The sequence below is a fragment of the Ostrinia furnacalis genome, unplaced genomic scaffold (assembly GCF_004193835.3).
Source record: "Ostrinia furnacalis isolate ACB-3 unplaced genomic scaffold, ASM419383v2 OfSCF6691, whole genome shotgun sequence".
Taxonomy (NCBI): Eukaryota; Metazoa; Arthropoda; class Insecta; order Lepidoptera; family Crambidae; genus Ostrinia; species Ostrinia furnacalis.
Genome location: NW_021136930.1, coordinates 1,106,082 through 1,126,070, shown reverse-complemented (window position 1 = coordinate 1,126,070; position 19,989 = coordinate 1,106,082). Strand labels below are relative to the sequence as shown.

The 19,989-nt window shown below is 35.7% G+C and overlaps 1 protein-coding gene across 12 annotated transcripts in view; it reads left to right on the top strand.

The window, feature by feature from the left end:
• sick (sickie) overlaps positions 1–19,989 on the top strand; it is a 161,563-nt gene that overhangs the window by 58,608 nt on the left and 82,966 nt on the right. The window lies entirely within an intron of this gene.

Here is a 19,989-nt window from a genome sequence, read left to right as displayed (position 1 = left end):
GTGGGGGTGACAACCACCAGTAACAGTACCCGTCTGCTGCCTCCGCATAAACTAACCACGGATTAGTTAGGCTTATCTGCAGTTTGAACGGTAGTTAACAGTTAACAAAATTATGTACATAACAATCAGTTGGAAAGGAAAGGGTATAAGAATAAATTAAAATTGATATAGTTATTTTATTTATAGTTCCATCAGCAAAGCAAGTGCGTCTGTAAGTCTAAATTAAACGACATTCAAAACTCTATTATCTGTTCCGAGTACAGATTCACCAGTCACAGTATTAAATCTCTACTTGTGTTTACGTCAGCGTCATTTACAATACGAGCGTTATATGTACCTAATAAGTAATTATTTTGTCTGTGATATTGTGAAAATGCTTATTTATTTTGCCTTTCTTTCCTTTATTTGCCATTCTGTTTGAAGGAGGGAACGAAATGTAAAAAATAAGAAGAGCTTCTTAAAGCCCCTCTCACCATGTTTATTTAGATGACGATGAACTCGGAAGCGGCTATCTATGCTGTCAACAAGTTTAACGAATCCGGCTGACAAAAAATGCAGATAAAGATTTTGAAGACGTAGGTGTAGTATCTCAATTTTTTTTTATAATAATTGTTAGTTATATTTTATGATCTCGGAAATAAATATGTAATGCAAAGTGAAAGTATAGGATGAGAGCAGCAGAAAAATATAAAAACATGTGGCCATGAATTTCTCAATCACTTGTTGAGCTTCGCCATGTTTGAAACGGCAAACGATTCGAATTTCAAACTCGCTTTTCGAGCAGTAACACATGAAAAGGGATGTCCTTCGATTTTCAAACTATATCGAACGGCCGTTCCATTCGTTTTTCAAACTCACTTATCGGAGAAGCGTTTGAAACGGCCAGCCCTTATACATTCCCACTCCAAGCAGCAAAGCGTTTAGCCATCCGATCCTTTTACGAGCCTGCCCGAGGGCTGTTGAAATTCCACTTATTAAGCGCCTCTGTTTACGTCCTCGTAAATTGCTTCTTATGAGTTCAATGCTTCGGTTAATTCAGTAGTCGTTTTACAATCGCTAAAAAGATGGATGTAGCGTACAAGATACAAGCATATGGTCGTAAGGGCTGTGACGATCTGCTACACATAGGGTTGCCAGGTCCAAAATCACAAAAGCCGGACTTTGTGCTTCATTTGGCCGGACATTTTACCCTAAAACCCAGACATGTGACGGGGGGGGGGGGCAATTAGTGTCAGCTCATGACTCACTCATGCACTCATACTATCATCATCGGTTGCTAACCAACATCCTGATGCGTGCGCTTCATATGATTCTGTGGCTCGACTTTCGCCTGGCGCGGCAACCAAATAAAAAGCCTTACAAAAGCCGGACAGGCCGGACAAGGCAATATTTGGCCGGACAAGTCCCTAAAAAGTCAAACATGTCCGGCTAAAGCCGGACGCCTGGCAACCCTAGCTACACAACAACGCCATTCGTTTTCAAAGTGTCATATTCTTCTATTTTGAACCTCGTTTAGATAAAGCGAGACGATAAGAAATATTTATCAAATCATACAATTAGTCTACTCCCAATCTGGTTTTACTGGTCTGGATTGGTAGAGCCAAATAATTACATACAAATCATATACCAAACCTACGCAGCACCCTAGAGCTTAGAGCCCTCCACTTATACATAATACATTCAGTTGATATGTAATTTCATAAGACGAGTTATAATAATCATAAAAACCAAGGCAATAAGAACAGTTTATTCACTGCGCTTCGTTACAATAACAAACAATATATTTGCAGGATTATGCTTATAATCATTTTTGCATCTCCATAAAAACATTAATTAAGCCCCGTGGAAACGAGTTGCAATATTATGAACAAACATTAACTTTCTTAACACACACTAAACAGCGCACATTTTACCTTTTTGTGACCGTAATCATAAAGATATCCACAATACATGTAACAAAGATACACACATTTTATGTGCCCATTTAAAACATGCGTACCTACATTTTGCCGTCCCATATTTTACGGTCCTTTCTATTACAAACATAGTAGAGATGTGGTAGAGACAACTTAACAAGGTAACAAAACAAGGTTGCAAAAAATCACGCGGTCAATTATTTTAATTAATTTTTTTACAACAAATCTGATGTTTACAATCCAAGTAACTAGCTACATAATCTTTAATCAATAAAAGGCTTCGCTCTGAAAAATAATGTAATAGAGTGCGGGCCTCTCTGTCCTCACATAGTACCTAGGTATACCTAACTAAATACTGCAGCTAATGTAATGTATACTATGTACTATTAAATTGTGTGTACAAAATTAAAAATAAATGCAATTTCTCACGGCCCGTGTTGCTTTTAGCTTTTCCACGAATAGTCAAACAATTTTACAAGCGAAAAGGAATTAGTCGCCGCCCACGACAGAATAAGGCTTCCTTGTTTTATTTTCATTGTATCGGAATAGAATTTTAATCTTTCCGAATTGGGGCAGTGCAGTCTCAAACTAAACAAACATTCGGTTTTAAAAAATTCAGACAAATGTTTATTGTTTCGAATATCGTTTGTTTTAACAATAAACACTTTTTCGTCTGATATCTTTTTTGTTTGTTTATTATTGACTTCAATTTGCATTTTGAAAGCTCGGAAGATTTACTTTCAGTTTTGTAAGTCAATATTTTGAGACAATCCACATCCAAATTTCTAATGTTAGGGAACTTCCCTTGAGTTGAATATGAGTTACCTATTTACAAAAAATATAGTTTTTATTAGTTGTGCAAAGTAAAGCAATACAGATAATGTATTTTTGCCTTCGCCTGACTTATTTAAGAAACTATTATTAAATCTATATGAAAATTGTCTGTGAAACCTATAAATGGCTCGTAGGGTGGATATGGCCGTCATTATCGATAAGTATTAATTCATAGTGATGCAAACGAAACGCATGGACGGACCAACCCTCTCTCTATTATAATAAAACTTACGCTAAGCAAAATGTAACCAAGAACTTTTTGAGTTTTCATTTTCTATTAATATTTTGTAGTGAGCTTTTTGTCTAACAAATAAAGTACAAATTACTATGTACCTATACATAGTAATTTGTACTTTATTTATTTACAGAATATTAACTTTCCAACGGTTTGGTTCATTTTGTCCTGATTCGTAATTTAATGGTTTTAATTATTTCACGCCATTTCATTAAAGCCTTTTGTAGGTAGGTAGAGGTAAATACAAGCCCACCACCGCAAAGGTCGTGGTTATCTCAGGAAGCTGTTTGCCGAGTGACTGAGGGTCCTATTCCACGCGACAATCTTTGTATTTCCCCTCTATTCGTCTCTCTTATTCACTTCGGGGTTTTCCAGGAGTGAAAGGTATAGGTAGAGCTGAAATTAAGGAAATTCGACGTTGAGTAGGCCCGCTACTCTGAATTATATCTACGCAAGATTTAACGCGATAGGCCACCCTTTTGGCAGTGCATAATGTCATCCTGCTAATGCAAGGGTCCCTCCCCGGCGCAGATGGCACCCGTGCCGACAGTTTTTCATACACTCATACCCACAGGGCTGTCCGTGGCGTATACAAACTGACGTTTGCTTTTTTAGATGAAAAGCAAACTGAAATGCACGTTTTTTTGTCGGCACACTCGCAGAACTGTTTTGAAAACGTCGTGGCCGACTTGTTGATACAATCGTACTCGTGCATGCTATAGAATAAGATCATGTATTCATTTAGTCCAATTTATGTTGGCAGGAACTTGATATATTTATTAGCATAAATTATTTATGAATATTCCTCCAAACCACTATCCTGCAATCACATGTAAATCTTCAAAAGGGTGAGAGGGATTTATTCTGTTAGTTCACAGTTTTACTCATGCATGTTTAATAGGGTTTATATTCGAACACGAATTCAATTTACAGTCTGACTTGTAGCTAAGAATAGTTAACGATAACAAGTTTGGAGAGATGAAATATGAAAGCTTAAGATAGACTTTTACCGTGCCACCTGTTTTATGCTTATTAGGTATCACAAAAATGGATACCTGAAATAATGAATCAATTTTAATGAGTTCTACTTACCTTTATGCATTTCTATTGCCATACCTAAATAGATGCAATTTATATTCATTCTTGTTTAACAACGGTGATACAGATTGTAACAGTTCTGAAAGTTATTACCTACTCCAAGCGCTTTACACAGAAGTAAAAGCTTGTTCAATACAACGTAACAAGTACTACAGGACTATAGCAGGAAGCTATAGCGCGTAACATGGCTAGGGCAGCCCTAGCGAGTATTAACATTCGCTGCATCCCGCGCGATCACGGATTCGGAAGGGGCGCAGGCCCTTTGCTTTCGTCTGTCGTGAGGACGGCATGATCGCGCGCGCACGTCCGTCGTCCGCACGCGTCACTATACTCGCGATCGTCTACTGTTTACAGTGCAACCATATTTATAACCAAGTGCCGGATTCTAAGTGGACCCAACCATCTCCATGTTTACTTTCTGATGCTGGAGTTAATTCGAGACGCTCGTTTGTTTAGATCAACGTGATTCAGGCTTGTGACTTAACATGGAACTGGATTTTATATTTAGATTAAGTATGCGCTTAGATTTATTTATGTTTCATCAAAGCTACCGGTCATCGCGAGGAAGCTCTGTATTGGCTGTTTATTCTTTGACTATCCAACATTGCCAATTAAGATTATTAAAGCTCACATCAAAAGCTGTTGCGCATGACTACAATATATCATAATAATTAATAAACATCATGCCATTTTAAAGTCCAATCGTAAAATTACTGTTTAACCAAAAGTTACAAAGTCAGGTCAAAGATTAAAGAGTGGAAGTTCAAAAGAAATCCGTGTGGATTAGGGTTACACATAATGCTCGTTCTTTGTACTAAAGATTTATTGTCGTTCCGCGTTGCAGTTGAAAATGACACACTTATATTTTCCACACATCACGTCTTTCAAAGTCCATCGTTAGTTTCGAGTCGTTTAATATCAATCTTTCGGTTAAACTTTTGTTTTGTCTATTTACTTCGTTAACCGCTTTAATACTCTTTAGTATCGCCAACCAATAATAGAACTTTTGCAGCAATAACAACTCGGTATAAGTTTAGCGCTTCAACTTTGTTAAACTTTACTTTGTATAGTGGTTTTGGCGTGTGTGAAAAATGCGCTTCTAGTCAAGCAAAAAGTAATATGCAAGAGATGAAAGATGAACCTATGCGGTTAACCAAGTCTGGTAGCAATAAAACTTTAGTGTACTTTTATATTTATTTCTATTTTGTAAAACGACGTATGTACAAACATCTTTTAATTTTGTAGAGTCCAACAGGATTAGTTCCTCATGTAACCACACCATGTTTAATGCTATTTTAGTACTAACCGAAGTGTACAACATCATCGTTTTCCCTAGATAGTTTACAGTTTCGTAAATAAACTAGTTATTGCCTCACTTTAGTTTAATATCAACCGCTAGTTTCTTATAAGCTAGTAAAGTTGGTTGTGGAAATCGTGAATGGGTATTCGAACTCGTATTATGTGGGTAGTTTTTATTACGCGGATGTACATTTTTTATTCGACTACCTCATTTTGAGTGTAGTAGATGCACTTTATTGTACGGTGACTTTATATTTGTAATTTTTTTAGATCACAGGGCAATGCCCGTTTCCGTACGTGCTTTATTGTGTTCTAATATGTTGATTTGGCGAGACCGATATTTACTGGTTGAGTTCATTATAAATCTCAAGCTGTGGAACTAATTTCAAGTGCAAAAAATTGGTTAGGCTTATATTGCATGTGCATAATACCTATACATCTAATACTGTTAGTGTACTGTTGTAAAGGCACTCAACTTTGTAAAAAGCATTTTATTTTTTTAACTCCACTGTTTGTCCGTCGGTTTCTTGACCTTTTTTATCGCACGCATGTACCTACTCCAATAATAAAACAGACTGGTGTCAGACTCATGCTCAGACCAGACAATTAATCAATTGATCTTGATAATTACTTAGTTGGCATGACTCTACATTGATTAACTTTTGCAACATAAATCATTCCTATTGTACACTTACATCATAAAGAGTAGTTATTTTAAGAAAACTGAAATATTGTGCGTAAATGGTAAAAGCCTGACAAGGTAGGACAAGAAGTCCCTATAAAAGCTCATAATCTAAATAAGTATGGGTGCTATACTGGAATCTATGGGTGATTATAATTTAATTATTCTGTGCTTCAGAAAACAACCCTCTTAGGGATCAAATATGATTATTTATTCATACCCAATAAATTACTCTCTCCCGTTGTCCGTTTCGTTGAAAACAAAAAGCTGCGACCAAAGTAAATGTCCATAGGCCATTATAATAAATCGCACTCGCGTACTTATTGCGCTTATTGGCGATCGATGCGGACGGCTGCGCACGCCCACGACACTAGACCGGTCGGGTTCAATAAAACTTACCTGATGCACTGATACTGGGTGAATTGATTTCAGATTTTCTATAGTTTAATATCAGTCATTTGTCTGAACTCACAATCAGCCATTAGGATATCTACAAAATTCTATTTCAACAAGTACAAAATACTAGCTTTTGGCCGCGGCTTCGTTTATGTGAATTTCGGTTTTCACAAAAGGTTTTTATCGCACGTATTTTCCTTTTAAAATCCGGCGTAAGAACTATCCTATGTTTTTGTCCTGGTTTCCGAAATATCTTTACACCTTTCATCTAAATCGGTACAGTAGTTTAAGAGTGAAAGAGTTACAAATATCCATCGCAGTATAACTTAACAGTGTGGTAACTTATTGCGCTTATTGGCGATCGATGCGGACGGCTGCGCACGGCCACGAGACTAGACCGGTCGGGTTCAATAATACTTACCTGATGCACTGATACTGGGTCAATTGATTTCAGATTTTCTATAGTTTAATATCAGTAACCATTTGTCTGAACTCACAATCAGCCATTAGGATAACTACAAAATTCTATTTCAACAAGTACAAAATACTAGCTTTTGGCCGCGGCTTCGTTTATGTGAATTTCGGTTTTCACAAAAGGTTTTTATCGCACGTATTTTCCTTTTAAAATCCGGCGTAAGAACTATCCTATGTTTTTGTCCTGGTTTCCGAAATATCTTTACACCTTTCATCTAAATCGGTACAGTAGTTTAAGAGTGAAAGAGTTACAAATATCCATCGCAGTATAACCTAACAGTGTGGTAACTTATTGCGCTTATTGGCGATCGATGCGGACGGCTGCGCACGGCCACGAGACTAGACCGGTCGGGTTCAATAATACTTACCTGATGCACTGATACTGGGTCAATTGATTTCAGATTTTCTATAGTTTAATATAAGAACCATTTGTCTGAACTCACAATCAGCCATTAGGATATCTACAAAATTCTATTTCAACAAGTACGAAATACTAGCTCTTGGTCGCGGCTTCGTTAATGTGTATTTCGGTTTTCACAAAAGGTTTTTATCACACGTGTTTTCCTTCTAAAATCCGGCGTAAGAACTATTCTATGTTTTTGTCCTGGTTTCCAAAATATCCTTACACCTTTCATCTAAATCGATACAGTAGTTTAAGAGTGAAAGAGTTACAAATTTGCGCTTATTGGCGATCGATGCGGACGGCTGCGCACGCCCACGACACTAGACCGGTCGGTTTCAATAAAACTCTTACCTGATGCATTGATACTGAGTGAATTGATTTCAGATTTGCTATAGTTTTATTTCAACAAGTACGAAATACTAGCTATTGGCCGCGGCTTTGTTTACGTGAATTTCGGTTTTCACAAAAGGTTTTTATCGCACACATTTTAGAAGGAAAACTCTTTCTGAAATCCGGCGTAAGAACTATCTTATGTTTTTGTCTTGATTTCCGAAATATCTCATCTAATTTCATCGACATCGGTGCAGTAGTTTAAGCGTGAAAGAGTTACAAATATCCATCGCAGTATAACTTAACAGTGTGGTAACTTATTGCGCTTATTGGCGATCGATGCGGACGGCTGCGCACGCCCACGACACTAGACCGGTTGGGTTCAATAAAACTCTTACCTGATGCACTGATACTGGCTGAATTGATTTCAGATATCTGTAGTTGGATATGAAATGTGTATGAAACCATTATTGTCTTGCAATCAAATCAATATCGCTTAAAATCAAACTTAGCCATATGCAGCCATAAGAATATCTGCTGAAAACATGATTTTATTTCTACAAAGTTTTAAGTAGGATTAGTTTTTCCCGCAGCTTCGACTGGATGAATTTCGGTTTTCACAAAAATAAAGAAATCATCACGTGCTTTAACTCCTTCCAAAAACCGGGATAAAACTATGGTATCTTATATTTTTCCCTGGATCTCACTATCTTAATCCAAATTTTCATCTAAATCGGTTCAGTAGTTTAAGCTTGAAAGAATTACAAACATCCTTACTTACTGTGGTGTGGTGTAGTGTGGTTACTTATTGCGCTTATTGGCGATCGATGTCGGACGAGTTGCGCACGCCCACGGCCGCGACACTAGACTGGTCGGGTTCAATAAAACTGCACTGATACTGACGCAGTGAATTGATTTCAGATTTACTATGGTTATATCTTTAGTGAGCATTATATTTGTCTAAAGTAATAGGTACCTAATGCTTAAAATAATATCAAACTCGGCCATTAAAAAGCATGCTATTACATAGTATAGTACGTTTACTTCCAATTATAATTTTCCAATTTTGGGCAATTATAAGTGAACCTTCAATTAATAAATTTCCACCCCCGGAAAATTTTGTAACAATTTGACTGTTATTTTCTAATGTTTCCTGTTTCAAACATGTGCCCTAATTTTACTAAACTAACATAATTATGAATGTTAATTCGATATAAAAGATGTACTAAACGCCGTCCTTAAATACCTCTTAAGATATTTCGTAATAGACATTATAATTAAACATAGACTTTGATAGTGACTAATAACATAAAAGCTACTATTAAAACAGCTATTCAAATAAATAAAGTTCATTAAACTGCCATTTGAACCGCCATTAATAATGCACTTCTATTTGCATAAAATGTACTTTTGCGCAATTCAGAATATGATTACTTAAGTGCTGGGCAGAATCAAGAAATCATTTCGCAGATTATCTATTCGTTATTTCCATAAATAGTCGTTGGTACATGTAAATTTTGCATCGAATTCTAGCTAACCAGAATACGAATGGCTTTGCAAGTCTATTTCATATTCTAATATGACCACTATAAATGTAGTGTATAAGATGTGTATTCGATTGTCAAAGTGCAGATTTGTTGAGTATTGTATTCCTAGTAAACTTTACTAGACCTATTGAGGCGTATTGAAGTGTCAATAGGATTAATAGCGATGCCGGCATGGGATAAGTAATGGAGATTTATTCTATGGACTAATAATAATCGTTGGACTAACTAGTTTTCACCTATTCAATGCTTAGGAAAAGTTACAAATACGACTCTACAAACGTTTGGCGAGTAACTTCAAGATTAAAACAAGACCAATTTACCTACTATCTGATATAAAATTAGAAGGGGAAAATTAAATATTGCTATGATTTAATCTATCTGCATTATAACAATGGTTAAATTCCAAAACATTTGACCAGTAACAATGCAGGACGGTAATACATGAAATCAACTCACAATTTATAACCAGCTAGTTTTAATGTACTATGCCAAGCTAGATTCAATTCGAGTGACTGGGTGACCCAATATTAGAGCCTTGGCGAACAATGAATTAGAATGTTGCTGTGAGTGATAACCGTGACGTATCTTAGATTACTTTATTCGTTAAATAGGTACGATTGTTTAGAGTTAATCATATAAATATACAAGTGAATATTGCTTGTCGATAGATTTGAGGACTGTTTTGATACTGTAAAAATCTATAAGTATCAGAGACTAAACTGTAAGTAATTCGGAAATTATTTGCAATCAAAAATTGGTTTACGCACATCACTAGAAAAATGTTGTATTGCCGAAAACCGTGTACAGTTAAAATTCAACGTTTCTCGCCCTTATTTGTATGATTTTACTGCTGTGAAGTTAAATTATTGTAATGTGTAGACAGAAAATAATTAATTTTAAAAATTTCTAAATAAAAACTCAAATAAAAATATTTTTGCTTCATAACTTCATAACTCTCTAAGTAGATAACCATGTTCGATATTTTAGAGCCACTGACTTTAATGTTGTATTACGAGTATTTACGATCGTGGCTCAAAATAAAATTACACTTTTACAGTCAGTGGTAAGGTAATGTATTCAGCATAACAGCGTTTGATTGGAATTTCTGATTTCTAAAGTGTTAGGCTGTATGTAGAGTTGCCTGTGTAAGAGCAAACCAGTTCGCGGCAGGATGTATGTGGGCGCCAACTCGATGCAACGAACTGCAGTGGTAGGGTTGGTAATGCGCATACGGATAATTTGAGCTTTGTCTGTGGGATATTATTTTAATGACGATCATTTCGTAATAAAGTAGACAAGACAAGAATTTATGAATAAAAAGCAACGTCATCACACTATGTCCTTGAGATAGACCGTGTAAAACACGGCGCCATATAGTCTCAAAGTAAACAAAGCACCGAGGAATACCAGACAACGGATATAAATAAGCTTGTTATTTTTCTGAATAGAGAGAAATATTAAAACAAAACAACAACATTCAAAAACCTAAATACGAGTCGAGTTGGCTTTGTATCGAGCTTTTGGTTTGAAAAATAATTGTTTGAATCAATAAACCAATACAACCTCCTAACACCATCTGACCTCAAAATATTTGCCTATATTATTCTGAGGATGTAGGGTTTTAGTAAGTATACTCTATGTTTTCGGTTACGTTTACGGATAACCGTAACATCTCTTTTGCAGGGCAACACTGAAATAAATTTCAATATAAACTCCTTTGTACAGCGAAATTGCGATAGGCGCAGTTACGGTGAAATGAACTTTGCTCTTTGTTTTCGGAATGCATTTAACTCTATTAACGAGTGCAGTTTGCAACTTTAAATTGCATAAGCGTAAAACGAGCTTTTGAATGTTTGGTTATTTTTTCTACGACATGTACAGTCGGCGTCAAAAGTGGTATCACAAACCTATTTTTCCTGAATTCTCATTATATAATATAACTCTACATTACCGTGAATTCATGAATTTTTTCTCATTTTTTTTTACTTTGTGAGCTTTTTCAGTAATAAGTATTAATAACTTTTTTTACTTATACCTCTAATTTAAATTGCTTCTCGAAACTCATAGTCTCTATCTACGTCGATCATAAAAACAAAAGAGTTTCATAATATTTCGTTTATAAAAAAACTTTAATTATCTTTCAATTTAACCCAAGAGCTTTCCATACAAACTTTATGGCGTACACACATATCTACCTAATGCTAATTTTACCAACTTTTCCCTTGTGGCTGTCGTTACCCTGGTATTACGTTATCTTAAAACTTTAAATTATCCAAATATTTTGGTGGCATTTGCATTTAATGCGCGTTGCAGTGAAGTCAGCAAAGCTGTTCTGCCCCTATTGTTCAGAGTTCTGCTAATTACTGTGTACACGCCATTCGCTGCGGGCGCGAAGCTAAAACGCCTTGCATCTGTTCTTGTTAGAACAATAAAACTTGGCAGTGTGTCCATGTCCTGAAAAAATCAAGAGGTTTCTTGTTGATTTAAAGCGTCTGGAGTCTGGACCCTAGCATCATGTCTCGATCTGTCTTTAGTTGTTTTGATTCTTTTACATACCCGTACCTAAGTAGTTTGTAGTTAAGTATAGTATAGTAACTAAGCTCTTAGTTTGGGACTAGATAATTTATGTGATGAATGAGAAAAAGGAAGTTTTGATGTCTAAACAATGTTCAAGTTACATAACCGTTAAGTTAAAGGCATTCTTAAAACACCACAATCGAGTTTAATGTTTCAACATGTGTCATTTCTTATCGTTTTTTACCAAAGTTACTACTTAAATTTTATGTCGTTTTAATGCGATAAAAAAATTACGTAAACTAAACTGCGGTGTGTTTGTTTGTTTCGCTCGTTCCCGGGGGAAGGCTGGGGGCCTCCCCTAAAGATTCTGTGCCCCGTCTGGCGAGCACAACAATAGTTCACACGAAATAATCAATAATACTCTACTCAACGATCGACGCTTACGGATGTCGGTAGTTTGTTATAGTTAGTGGGTACTGTGTTAAAAAGCTTGCATTTTTAATTACAAATCATAATAATTAACTAAATGATTTAGGACTCGCACTGCTGCACTGCCGTAACACAAAGAGCATTTGTAAATAAGGGTCTAAATTGTAAAACGACTCCGGCATTATGTTTGACTTTAATAGTATTATTAGTATTTTATTACATACTTATTTGTTGTAATTAATAATTAAAGTTACCGTTATGATTTATAGTCTATGAACACTTCTAACATGCAACTTTAACAGTTATAATATTAATTTATTAAGGAAATGTGAATTCAAACTCGGTTCAGCAATTAAAATTTCATGATTAAAATACATAGTCTTATAGTTAGCCCCCTTTCAATTTGAGACATAAAGTGAAAAATAGTCACAATATTGCTAGTAAACTGTTTTATATTTTAGTTTGTAGGGATGTAAGTTTGAATAAAAGTTTTTGACTGTAAAAAGAAGAATACGTTACGCGATTAGAAGTCTTTTAGAAAGCTCAGCTGACTCAAGGTTATTCGAACTCACATTATACAAACCAACAAGATGTGACTGCCCCCAATAATAATATTTATTTACCAACAAACAATTTCACCTACTTTGTATAAGTCTACTGTTGGTTATAGATATCAGGTATCAGTCGCCCAAAGCGGTCTTATCAGTCCTGATAACGATGCAAGCTTTTAAATTATTGCTTCCGATGCGTGAGGAAATATCTGTTACTTAATTGAGATTTATCACCCCATAAATTATACATTAAAATTGAATGAGTTTAAAGATACACTATAACCCTCCATTGTTAATAGTTTTACTTAATTAAATAGACAATTGTTATTGTAAAAGTCCCCAATATGTTTTCTAACTAAAAGAATCAAAATGATACTCGTTTACAAAATTGTCAACTTCAAAAAATTATTAAGCGTAAACCTGGGCCTATACAGATACCGTAATTAACCCGAACTAAAAGTTTTAATTTTATTCTATTTACTGAAAACGCTCAATTTCAGGATGAAGTGAAAACCGTCGAAGTTTGGCAAGATTTCCTTCGTAGAGATGACAATGAAAAAACTTTTGGAGGGGTGGTTGTGATAAATCTGGCTTAACGTCGTGAGTCCGCAGTTCCGTGCTCGTGTCGGCCCTAATGAATACATATAGCGAAAGGTGCACGTTTCAAATATATTACACAAATGCTATATGTGAATATTTAAACAGGTAGAGCAAGGCTTATTCCGTAAATGTAAAAAATAAATTTCAAAATATTACATCGGCTACCTAAGTAAACTCCGACAAACTTTACTTCGACATTACGTTACTCCGACATTTCTGAATATCGACATGACTTTACTTCGACACTACACTACTCCGACAAAGGATATTCGCCTTTGTCTAAGTAGTGTAGTGTCGAAGTAAAGTCGTGTCGATATTCAGTAGTGTCGGAGTAACGTAATATCGAAGTAACGTTTGTCGGAGTTCAGTTTTTGAGATGGAAAATTCTTTTAGCTAAAACAAAGGCTTACTAGGACAAAATTTTATTTTCATTGTATCGCTGTTGGTTTCTATATATAAATAAATCAAAGGAAATACACAAAGTAAAGAAACTGTTAATTTTTCGGCATAATTTTATCGAAAAATATTGATTTATCATACTAAACAATTGAATCAAATAGGTACTCGTAAATAAAGTAAAATACGTTTATTCCCAAAAACATCGTCATTCATCTGTCATTTTTGAAGAGGCTGAGATTTTTGCAGTTGGGAACTCTTACAATGCGGTTATTATTGTTATAATGGCTCTGATATTAAAAGCATATTTTGCCGCGTAACCGGCATAATTTTGCAACGTCAGCGGAATATTAGCCACTTTCTGACATCAAATTGATTAAAAAAAACTGGCCAATGTTTTAGGATTAAAGTAATTTCGGTTATATTTTTATTTGCTATTCGTTATGAGACTATGACTTATTGTTTGTATATTGAGCATTTTATTCGTAACTCGCACTTAAAGCTTTAATGAAAGCTGGCATTTGTATTGGTTGAAGCTCTTTATGATATACCTAATTACACGTTTTGTAAGTTTAAATATTTTTACAAGCGAATGGAATAAACATTTAACACATACTCGTAAGCTCGCATAAACTATGGCATCTCACAACCTATAACCCCAACTTCCACGATACACGAAATTCGCATAATTATGCAAAAACACGTACTCGATGACATTTTATGTGAAACCGCTGTATTTCGTGGTTTGAACACCAAACAGTGATGCCCCCAGCCTCACACCTCCCTCGCAAACACCCTGTTTATAGCTGGCCTTTGTGCGGGCTTAATTAATTTGCTTTTATGTGTACAGTCTTTTAGGAATCGACGAATCACAGCCACGGATGTTTATGTATTTTATTTGAAAATAACTGGCGTTGTTTGTACCATACATAACGATACCTGTAATTTAGGCATCGTAATAAATCAGGAAATCGATTGGTGTTGAGATTTTTCTTAGTTACTTACTTAATACGTTATTATTTATTACTTTGGTCATTCTTATGAGTAGGTAAATTACTGAAAGTTTTTAAAAACTATTTTGTAAACTTTATTACAATTCACAAATCTGAAATCATATTTATTATAGTGAAAATATACGTTTCAACTTTGTACATTTTACTTAGAAACGTTTATCGTCTCCATAATCCTCAATTTTAATGAAAAATATTATTACGCATAAATTGCGAGAATTAATTTCAGAAAACTTAATTAACTTTAAAGTAACGATCATAACTCATTGAATTTCCCTTATCAATTCAGGTAGGCGCCATAACACAGCTCAAAATCACTAATTGTGAAATCTGCGATTCAAATCAAACTGCTGGCGGCAGAAGGGTTAAATCGTCTCTGGAACACAGCTTGCTTTACACTTGACATGTTTATTGCCTGAATTTCTCGGAATTACGTCGAGACGAGAGCAAGTTAAACCACTAGTGGATGAAACATTTCACTAACAAGAGAAAATCGAGGCCCAAGACTCGAGCCTGTTGCTACACGGTTCATTTTGTACAGTTCTTTTATTAGGAAACAGCGAGTCGTGGATTTGCACAGCTAGTATTTTGATTTGAAAATCATTATTATTATTTTGATCTATGTGAATTAACCTCGGGTAGATTACCTATTGCAATTTATGTTACACTTTTTAAAGAGCCAAAACGTAAGGTTTTGAAAACGGCCCGAACACACATAAACTCCAAAAAAGATTATCAAAGGAAACAAGCTCAAAAAGATGTCTTTAATTAAAAGCAAATTACCTACGCGGGTCAACATCAGATGAAGCGGAAAATTCTTACACACTAAAGAATTCCTTTTATCTCCTAAAAAGATTTCTAAGAAAAATTCCCCGTAGATTCTTTGTACACCCTGAGTAAGCCTACAGGGTCCATGCATGTCAAAGGTCAAGGTTGGAAAGGTTGGCTATAACGGTCTACCCACCCTTCTTGAACATTTTATACGTAACACTTCACCGGTGAGTTTTATTGGAACTTACGACTGTTTTTCTTTGTTGTCGTATTAACTTATCAATTTCTGTTGAGAGCGTTATTTTAGTTTACTCATTATATTTCCGAATATAACTTCGAATGGTCCTAACTTATTTCAAAAACGAATACGAATATTATTACGCTAAGCGTCAACAAAGGGATGACTCTAAGAGACGGCTGACTATGACTGTATTTAATCGAAATCATCCTTCACCATTGAATACACAATGCAGGCTTAGCGTTTCAAGCACAAAAGGGAGCTTAAAAAATTAAATCCAGTAAGCGGCACTGAATCACGCAAATCTAGATTTATCCCTCACGGATGACTTTTGACATCTCACGCCTGCGATCTTAGCGGATTCGATTGTAGTGATGTGTTCGGTTCTAATATTTGAACCGCTTGAAATCGATCCCTTTAGTGACAGTAGTTTGCCTGTAACATTATCTTTACAATTTTCTTTATCTTAGTAATTTAAAAACCTATCTAAAGATTGGCTGAATAATGCTTTTTTGGGTCCAGTAATAACGGTTCAGTAGTAGCGACTACGATAAGTTACAGTCCTGTGAATGACTTGTCCTTCCTTGAAGATGGATTACTGTAGTCCATCTTCTTTGGTAAAAACCAATTAAAGCTTCACCGTAGTACACTACGGTTTCGGAAAACCCTCGTCGAGTAGTATCAATGTTTCTCACATCGAATTCAATTTACGTCCCATTCGAGGGAAAAATAATGCTAGAAATAAAAATAAATTAAAACTAACATAAACAATATCAAATAACCCAACACTACCCATTGTCATTATGTTAGTAGTATAATGCCTACAAAAGCCGGGTTTACGTGCGACTCATGAATTATTTACCCACTCGTTTATGCCTCCACATATCTGTTGAGATGTTTATTCTTGCGCTCCCGTGTGTTCACTGTCAGTAAATTGTTTTATTATACGATTTGAAGGATTGCTGAAAGCAAAGTCATTTCTGCATTAAAGAGTTGACTTTTTTCGTTAGTTAATATTTAAAGTTAATGCGTAAGGAGGAGGGGTATATAAAAAGTCTTCTGAGGAAATCTGCTCAATATTTTTTTATGCATAATAAGGCAGGTATTTGACCATCATCGCACCTGGTGTTAGGTGGGATGTAGTCTAGGACGGTATACATATCTGCTCTGTAAGTGCCTATTCACTTGAAAAGGCCCGGATTATAGTCTTCGAGAAAGACAGCAGCAGGCAGCGAATTCCAGTCCCTAGCTGTTCGCAATAAAAAAAGTCGTCGAAACGCTGCGTGCGAGCTGGTGGAATGTCAACAATATACGCTAACTTGCGCCTGGTTCCCCAGTGATGGAAGGAGGCTGGTGGAATTAGCTTGTGTAATTCTTTCGCACATTCTCCGAAGTGTAGCCTGTAGAAAACCGATGAAGCGACGCTTCAACGCTGTTGCAATCTTGTAGTCTTCTCTGATGCTGGTTCTTATCTAGTGTCCCATACAAAGGGTTTTGTTATGATGATTCTTGCTTGCACCTACCACTACTTTTGTGTCAAATATAATTTTAGATGCACTCTTAATTGTCATTCTAGCATACTTCTTTATCCATGTCAACGCTTATTAACAAAAAAGTGAGTGAACTTTACAAGAGAAACTTTTGTGGGTCCGTTACCAGTAAAATTAGCTTAGCGAGTGCAGTTTGCAATAGTGTTAGAGCATTAATGATTAAAGCTGTTCCTGGCTCTTCGCCAATTTCATCTGCTTGCCACGGCTTTGCTAACTCGAGTTCAACATGTGTTTACCAAGTTTTCTTTTTGAGGTCTACATCAATGGTATCAAAATACCTTCTTACTATGTGTGTGATATAAAATTACTTTTTCTCTCCTTTGCTTCGGCTTTGATCTCAGATCAATCCATCAATTTTCTAATAAAAGAAAAATGATGGTTTTAATAGCATTAATCGCATTAGTCAGTTCAGACAATAATAGTTTTTATGGTCCTTTATCGGAATTCATGTTATTGATACCATAACATTAATAGGAATCAATAAAGTTTTCAACTACAAACATAATGGTATTTCCCTTAATGTCCATTTACCCTGTTTATTGAGATTAAAGTAATTGATACGCTCATTTTATGATGGATACGGCATATAAGTGACAAACAAAAATGACTTGTATGGGTTACGATTACGAGACATCGTAAAAGGGCCGTAACAATCGACATAACTATAATTTAGTAACAAAACGTGTTTACAAAAAAGAAAGAGTAAACAATAAACAATGGAGAATAAGGCACAATTAACAGGGCACGTGTGTCAGGAACATTTATGGGCATATTAAATTTCTCTCTGGAGGTTTTTATAACCAACTCGTTAGAACAGGCTTAACGTTGTTAAGTTTAAAAAGCTTCAACGTTTGTATAATAGGCTTATACGCTAAAACTCCTATTATCAAGTTTCGAACAATTTAACTTCGTAACGTAATAACAGATAATAGTCTTGAAATAAAATCTTTGAAAGATATCAGTAATTTTGCTTTAATTATTATTTAGTAGCGCATTAAAAAGATTTTGTAGTTTGTGTTACCCACCCACATTAAATACTCCCGCTAGTAGTTCGACACATAACTTGTTACTTACCTATATCGATCAATTTAATCAATCAATTAACTTATTATCATGATCACTGAATACAAAGCCATAGCGTCCATCGACTCGCGTCAATACGGCACGCGCCATTGCGCAGCCCCAATCGTGCTATGATAACTGCGACAAAAGATGCTGACTGCCGAACAGCAACACAATGGACTATTTGAAGGGTAATTCAGTTAACAGTCTACTGACCTCATCAGTTTCAAATTGTTAGCATAATAATGGTTGGTAATAATTGGTATAATATCTTTATCTTTGAATAACATGGGATAACCTTGTTTGCATTTGACAGAGAACTCATGCAGGTACCTATAAAATAGTAACCTTACAAAGCTGTAATAATGAAATCAACTAAAACGTATCTACCTACCCTGAAATTTTGTAAGGGTAGGTACCATCGATTAACGATTTTCATAAAACTTGGCAAAGCAAGCAGTTTCATACTTGAAAGTTAATTTGAACATTTGCTAAAACGTTGACGTAATTTCAGATGTTATCTTGACCGGCTAATGAAATGCCCAAGTAAATGTTAATTTCAAACAAAGGTTTATGAATAAAAGCTTAGCTCAAACCAGGTTAATGAACCTTGAACTTACTCTAATTATAGACTTTTTGTCCATTGTCCTTCGTTCTTCGAAGACAATTACCTATAGTTAATCGTCTTCTCCCCTCTATCCTGAAATTAAGTCAATTGATGACTGTCGAGGTGCTATTAAGCGTAAAATCACGCGACAGAGATACAACTTGTGAGGGCTTATATTTCGCGTTGTTTTGGCCTGGAAATAAAAAATCTTTGGGATAAATCACTGATTTATATCTGTTGTCAAGAAATTCCATTCATACTTTCGAACGGGAAACACAGATGAGCAACTGACTAAATATGATTCATCTCTGCGCAAAAAACTGTGTCATTCAAATACCTAAATATCTTGTTGGCATGTCTTCCCGTTAAGAACGAAGAATGAAATCTTACTATAAAACTATCGTTTAAAGCTCGAGCACCTCGAAAATGCTCAAATTCGAATCGATTTTCGAGATATAATCGAAGTTCCGTAGAATGCTCGGACTCTGCAGGCTCGCTTGACCTTAGGAATGCTGCCCGAACGTTGGCATCCGCACGGATCGCCGTCGCAGGCCTCAGTCACCAAAGTATACTGCATAACCTGAATGTAGCCCCGCGAGAACAGCTAAACAACTTCAAAATTAGGTTTAGAAAGGACAGGGTTTCCATTGTAGTATATTGTAGTATATTCCATTGTATAAGTAAAGAACTAAAGCATGTGTCTGCTAAAGTTGTATGCAAACAGAGTACCTACAAAAACAGTTTCTGTAAAACTATACATCACTGCAAACCGCAAGGTGAAGCATAATTACGGCATTGTGGATTTGTGAACTGCTTGTTCTGTCAAAGCTGTACCCAAATTAGGTGTTTGACTCAGACTCGAAACCGCAGTGACCGGAAAGTGCATAATGTGGGAATGCCGCAAAAATTTCGATGGTCGAACCCAAACAAAGCCTGCTCTGCAAAGACTACTGTCAAATTCATTTAGACAAAGTTTTGGCTTCCAATTGGTCGGTTTTAATGTGAGACTTTGACTTTTGGTTATTGGCAATGTTGGATTGGACA